The sequence below is a fragment of the Grammomys surdaster genome, unplaced genomic scaffold (genome assembly GCF_004785775.1).
Source record: "Grammomys surdaster isolate TR1022 unplaced genomic scaffold, NIH_TR_1.0 1129, whole genome shotgun sequence".
NCBI lineage: Eukaryota > Metazoa > Chordata > Mammalia > Rodentia > Muridae > Grammomys > Grammomys surdaster.
Window position 1 is genome coordinate 309490 of NW_021605548.1, and position 6972 is coordinate 316461.

Consider the following 6972-nt stretch of genomic DNA (forward strand, 5'->3'; position numbering starts at 1 on the left):
GCCTCTGGGTAAGGCAGGTTTAGCAGTCCATAGGGCACGAGAGAACCTGTGGTGTGTGGGCAATGGCATGCAGCACAACCATGAGACAGCCTTTCAGGACATGCTTCAGGAATTAGACATTACCACTCTGATATTTTCCCTCGCTGGTCCCCTTTTGATTATGCGTTTGCTTCTTAAACAGATTAGTTACCTTTGTTAGAGAAAGAGTAAGTGTTGTCCAGATCTTAGTGTTGTGCCAACAATATTGGCTTTGGTAGGTCAAGAAAATAGAGGTTATGATGATGCTGGGGATGCTGAAGTTTAGTTCTATGATTAGAACTTTTACATGACAAGAAGTGGGAGATGAAAGGATGTAAAAATTCATAGAGAACTTTGGGACTCCCCCATCTGAGTTAAGGTTAGCAAGTTCACAAGCTCACAGGTTTCAGGAGCTAGCTGGCCACAAAAAGAAAAAACTAGCCAGAAGGGAGTTCAGCTAGGTTGTTCTGGGAACTGCTCACCACAAAGGACAGCAGAACTAAAGATACAGGTTGGCTGAGTTACTCCAGGAAATGGCTGCTTACAATGGTCAGGATAAGGTCACATTCCTGAACAGAATGTGTACAGGATGTTTCCTACTCCCTACCCTGGTTTATGACCAGCTAAATAATGAGTTAAGAATTCTCTACTATTTTTATGATGTGGGTTGGGATTTCTCCACTGTCCCCTCTTGGCTTCCCCATTTACCCCCCTAGTTTGTGGTTTTCTCCTTTAAATATCCCTTGCTTCTGAGCCTTGGGGTCGATGCTCGTCATGTGAGCCTCGGCCTCAGCCGACTGATATCCTGAAATCTGGAAATAAAGCGTTTTGTGGTTTGCAGCAAGTTTGGTCTCTCAAGTGATTCTGGGTAGTCATAATCTCCTGTGGCTTGAGTGGGGGTCTCCCCACTCCAGGGGCCTTACAGCAGCCAGGCACAATGCTGGTGTTTTACTGTAGTGGACCAAGACAGATTTCCAGTGGCTGAGAGTACTTGCAAAGTCACTTTGGTTATGTTGTGTGGGGTGCTGAAGCACAACATGGGAAGGAAGATACTCTGTAGTCATTTAATGGTTTCTTTGGCCTTACAGAATGGCAGGTGATCTTGACCTTGAGGGGGTTGCTTAGGTGTCTCGCTTCTCTCCAGTTGGCATCAGGTGGAGGTGCTGGTCTGAGTTATGTCAAGTCAGGCAGTTACTCCATCCACTTAAACGGAGTTCAGGAGGGTCAGCAGCACCAAGAGCAGCCTCTTTTACTTTGTTTACTCATGTGTAAACTCTGGGGACCTTCATTAGAAAGAGCACTAAGTGTAGACCACAGTTCCTGGTGTCTGATCTGGAGAGCTGACAATCGACCCATAATATCCTTATTAGCCTGAAAAGTCATTTTCGGGGGGTGGTGGGTAGTCTAGAGATGGGGTCAAGGGAGTGGGGGTCCCACACAAGAGGGGTGTTCTGGGCTCAGAACAAAGCCAGGACAAGGGGCACCACCCAGCCATCTCCAATTTCCAAGGGCAATTTAGTTAAGGTCTCTTTTTAGGATTCTGTTCATCCTCTTTACCTGCCCTGAGCTCTGGGGACAGTAGGAACAATGGACCTTGCAATTAGTCCCCAATATCTCTGACAATCCTTGACTTACCCTAGAAACAAAAGCAAGACTGTTATCTGATCCAATTACCTCAGGCACTTGAAACCACCGGAAAATTTCTTCTAATATCTTTTTGGTCACCACAGTAGCTGTTTCCTGCTTGTTGGGGAAAGCCCCAACCCATCTAGAGATAGTATCTACAAGTACTAGAGGGTATCCATATTTTCCTGGCTTAACTTCTTCAAAATTGGCTTCCCAATATAATCTAGGCTATTCTCCCTAGGAATTTTCCCTGTTTACTCTTGGCCTCTTAAGCATTTGCTTGCTGGCATACCTTACACTGTTCTACTATCTCTCTGGCCCACACCTGAGGTCCATTATACATCTTAGATTCCTTGACTACTTCAATGTGCTTTTCTCTCAAGTGAGTCCATCTGTACATTTGGCTTAGTGAGTTTTTTGTTAGCTTTCTGGGGCGTATAGTTCTCCCTTCTTGTGTCCACCGTTGCCCTTTTATCTCTAGGTAACAGTTGGTAGGTGGCTAGGTATCTGAGTCCTTTTCTGTTTTGTGTGTTTTAAGTGAGGCCATCCCTTAATCCAGTCCCATTCCCTAGTAGGTGTCTCTTGTAGGCCCATAACCGAGAAAGGCTCCTGCATAGCCACTTCTGGAGCCACTTGATCTGTCTGGTTATAGCCTTGGGTCACTGAGTCTCCTCCCTTCTGGTGTCCTGGGCAACAAATAGTACTCACAGTTGCTGACTTCATCAGGGCATCCAAGAGATCCAAGATTTCTTCTGATGCAAGCAGTCCTCACTCTTGTTATGTAACCTTGTAGACATGGGCTGTGGCAAAGGCATATCTGCTGTCCATGTAGATGTTAATTTTCTTTCCAGCCCCAATTTCCAAGGCTGCTTTCTGTGCAGCTGTGCCCTGGGGTTGGGAATAGAAGTTCAGCCCAGATGACATTTGTGCCATCCACCACTGCAGCACCAGTTTGTCTCTGACCAGCTTCATCTAGGCCCCCATCATGGAGAGTAAGTCTCGCCCAACCAATATAGGGACAGTCTGGGGTGACCATAAATGAATGGGATATCCAGCCCATTCGTAGGTCCACTTATCTTCAGGTAGCCTATGAATAAATACATTTTGGTGCCAGTGGCTCCTTGGAACCATGATCTTTTCTTGGAAATGGGGCCATCAGCTTCAAGGAGGACCAAGTGTTGAGCCCCTGGGTCCACCAAGAGTTGAGTGGATCCAAACCACGTCTACCCCAATCACTGTCTTCACTCAGAGCTAAGACCTTTGCCATTTGGGGGAGTTTTTCCCAAGGCCTAGGATTTCCTGACCCCGGCTTCCATTTGTACGGGCTGTCTTGGGCTCAGCAGCTGGCTCCTTTACTTGCAATGTGCACACTGGTCCTTTTCAAGGTGTTTTCTATCTCTCTTCAATTGGAGTCTCCCTTCTCTGCTCTCCATTAACTACTATAGCCACGATTCTCTGTAAATTCCTTTCCTGCCACCTTTCTTTTTCTCATCTCTCTTTCATCTTCTTCCTATCTCTTTTTCTGGGCTTTACTTTCCCCCTGTTGTGGTAGACTTCCTCATTTTAACTATATAGGGCACTTGGTGTTGGTTCCCAGGGGATCTAGCCTAAAGTCTTTCCTCTACTGCATTGATCACCTGTATGAAGGTCCCTATGGGTGGCTACTCTATTCTGAAGGTGGACCATTGGGAGAAGCAAAGAGTAACTAACTTGCACTTCTTTACTATATATAAATCAGTATTTGCACCCAAAAGGAGGCCTATGAAAGGTTTTCATGCGCAGCTTGTACAGATCCCAGCAGACGAGAGGGTTCCACTAGGGAGAGTTTATTAAGAGCATTGAGTGAGAGCAAGAGGAGAGAGAGAGCAGAGAGATAGAGAAGTACAGGCCGGCCATGACCACTTGGAGAGAGGGGGAAGGGAAGGGGGGAGGAGAGAGGGAGCAGAGAACCTGCAGGCAGAGGGATCAAGGGAGCAAGAGAGAGGAGGGGGCAAGCAGACCCTTTTATAGTGGGTAGGCCTACCCAGGTGTTGCCAAGTAACTGTAGGGAGGAGCATACCTGGCTACTGCCAGGTGACTGTGGAGGTGGAGTTTAACAGATTACTAACATTCCCACATTTTGGTTTAATTAAAAAGAAAAATTAGAAGTGACAGCGAAGCAGGAATAGGGTCATCGTGAAATCTGGCTACTTCCTGCTGGCATTGGGGGCGACATGTCTTTAGGGGGAACCTAGAAGAATGGGTATGATGGTTGTTTGTTTGGTCTTAGGAGAGCTGGCTGTTTTCTGTTGTCCAGGGTTTGTGGAGCCATCTGAGCATAGGCCAGAAGGAATAGGTCCAGTAGAAGCAGCTGTGTGTGTGGCAGGAGATGGAGCATCTGAAGGTTGCTTCTCTGGAGCTGTTTTGGATGCACCTGGACTTGACAAGATGTAGGAAATAGGATTAAGAACACTTGGAGAAAGAAATTTTTTCCAAGATGTACATTTGAAACCCAGAGGGATCCCACCTTTTGTTATAGGTAGTGAGTGGGAACTTTAGGCAGATGTACTTATCTAGATGGCAGATCTGTGTGGGTTTCTTGTAGCTTATATGTTTACAAACAGATAACAGCATGAGTTAACAACACAAGCAGTCTTTTAGTTGAGTTTAGGTAATGAGGTAACAGATAATATCTGTGAAAACTTAGCTGTCAATGTAATCAGAAGTCTGATAAAGAGAGAACAACAATCTACCAGTTATATATTATTTTTTAAAAAATGACAGAGTCCACTAGCCAATAGTTCCCGTGGTTTCCATATTCTCTTGGGCAAAGTCAGTTTGGTTTCCAAGCACAGAAAATGCTGGACTTTTTTCTATGGAATGGATACACATGACATTAGAAATGACTTACCTTGGTTTGACTTAGCTAAGTCATTTGACTCAGAGCATCCAGTCTAGCCCCCTGTATTTGTTTGTATACAATCCAGGCTGTATGGTCTAAGAGTCCGGTGTCCGTGTCTTCTGAAACCATCTTGGGTAACTTTTAGAGGCTTTGGGAATTCTATCAGCCATAAACTTAAAATATACAATTAGCAGACTTCTGACAAGATTCAGAGCTATAAGGATTGGTTGTAACTGAATAAAAATTTATCGAGGCAGGTTAGGAAAGAGTCTTATGTAACTTTGGTGGGTTGCATAGAAAGAGAAAAGCACATTTTTGTGTTAACAAAGAAGAAAGCTGGCAATAGTGTCATAAGGTACAGCTGGTGGGCTGGAGCTGTGAGCCACAGGTGCTGCGGGTGGCTGTAGGGTGGGACTTCCTGTTAGCATCCGGAAGTTGCTGCCCAGTGACTCTGATAGCAGTTCTAGGGTAGTGCGCGTGGAACCTGCAGACGTCCGCCAGAGTCACAGTAATTCTCCCATTTTGTTTTAATTAATTAAAAAAGAAAAATTAGAAAGAGGTATGGGGCAGATCCTTGGGTGGGGAGCAGGCAGAACACATGGAAAGGGGTATAGGGATTTTTTTCTAGTTATCAGACTGCTTGCAGTATGTGTCTGTGGGTACAGACGAAGGTAACGTGCCTATTGGGTGATCGTGGCTATTACCAAGTTATCATTCAGCATCCCAAATGAAAAGCTGGCAACAAAACAATCAGGCTCAGGCTAGATAATCAGGTCATCATGAGAACATCTAGGGGCCTCTGTGGGACTCCTGGAGCCCACCAGAAAGTAGCTGTCACCCGGTACCAGGATTTCAGCTGTGTTTGGGGGAAGCTGGAAGCTACTTTAGAGGGAAAATCACCCAATGGGCCAATGCCATGGAAAGCCAAACCCTTAATCCAGGAAACGCTGGCCAGGTGCTAATCGGGTGTTCAGGGTTCCTCAAGCCTAACGGAAACTCCTTACCAATTATGTCGATGTCTGTTTGCGAGTTTGTGTAGTCTGATATCAGGAAATGTGGAAGGGTGGACTCTACATGCCTGTCCTGCCACCTGGCCCACGTGGCAGAGTACCACGCTGGCAGCCGCTGCGACTCAACTCACCTGGCGGAAGGTTGGGGAGCCTCGCAGCAGCATCACGGGACTGGATTTGTAGCAGCGGATGTTAATTTATGCTCTCAGTGGTGGCAGTGTTTTTTGTAGCAGCGGATGTTAATTTATGCTCTCAGTGGTGGCAGTGTTTCCATCTTGTACAGTCGCAGCAGCTGAGTTCCCTGAAGTCTTTGATCTTGGGTTTTGGCACCAATGTTAGACTTTGGCATGCAGCTTGGAACAGACAACACCAGACCAGACGGTTCTAAAGGAGAGGGGGTTTATTCAGCTCAGAGGGCAAAGGTAGGGAGAGAAATGGGAGAAGATTGTAGAGAAAAAGGAGAGAGAGGAGAGAGAGGAGAGAGAGGAGAGAGAGGAGAGAGAGCAGAGAGAGCAGAGAGAGCAGAGAGAGCAGAGAGAGCAGAGAGAGCAGAGAGAGGAGAGAAGTAGAGAAGTAGAGGCTGGCCATGACCACTTGGAGAGAGGGGGAAGGGAAGGAGCAAGGAGAGAGGGAGCAGAGAACCTGCAGGCAGAGGGATCAAGGGAGCAAGAGAGTAAGAGAGAGAGGAGGGGGCAAGCAGCAACTTTTATAGTGGGCAGGCCTACCCAGGTGTTGCCAAGTAACTGTGGGGAGGAGCATACCTGGCTACTGCCAGCTGACTGTGGATGTGGAGTTTAACAGATTACTAACAGCCTATTCTTCTGGCTCTCTGACTCAGGGCAGCCTGTAATTTTTAACATCAGGTGAGCTGCCTGTAAGCAGTTTGTCTCTGAGGTGCTGTGCTGGAGTCACGTGATTTGTCTCAGTGCTACTCACTCACATTTTTAAAAAATAAAAAAATGTACAACTACAACTCTCAGGTGAATAATCTTAAATTTCTAGTATATTTTTGCCTAAAATTGGTGGGCTTCCTGAAACAGGTGATAATTTGAAAAGCTGTGGCAGTACCTGGACAACCATGTTCTCACACCAGAAGTGGCCAGCAACCAAGGTTCCTGCAAGTGGCATGTTGGAAGCTGCTTGCAGGGACCATTGGTGCTTCCGGGATCCCTGTGGAAATTGGTGCTTCAGGGTCTGGTGCCATTGTTGCTGTGCCTACATGACTCCAGTCAGGATGCTGCTGAGGTCAGTGTTCTGTCCCATAACTGTCTCAACCAGTTCTTCCCTTCTACCTTGTGGCCCCTCTGAAGGTTTCAAGCTAGGAACAAGAACCTGAAGGACCTTTAGGTCCAGGTCTTCCCTTGGGCTGCTATACTGAGCAGCTTGCCCTGGGCTTTGCCAACCTTTTCTGGCCACCTTTCTTTTCTTTCCACCAAT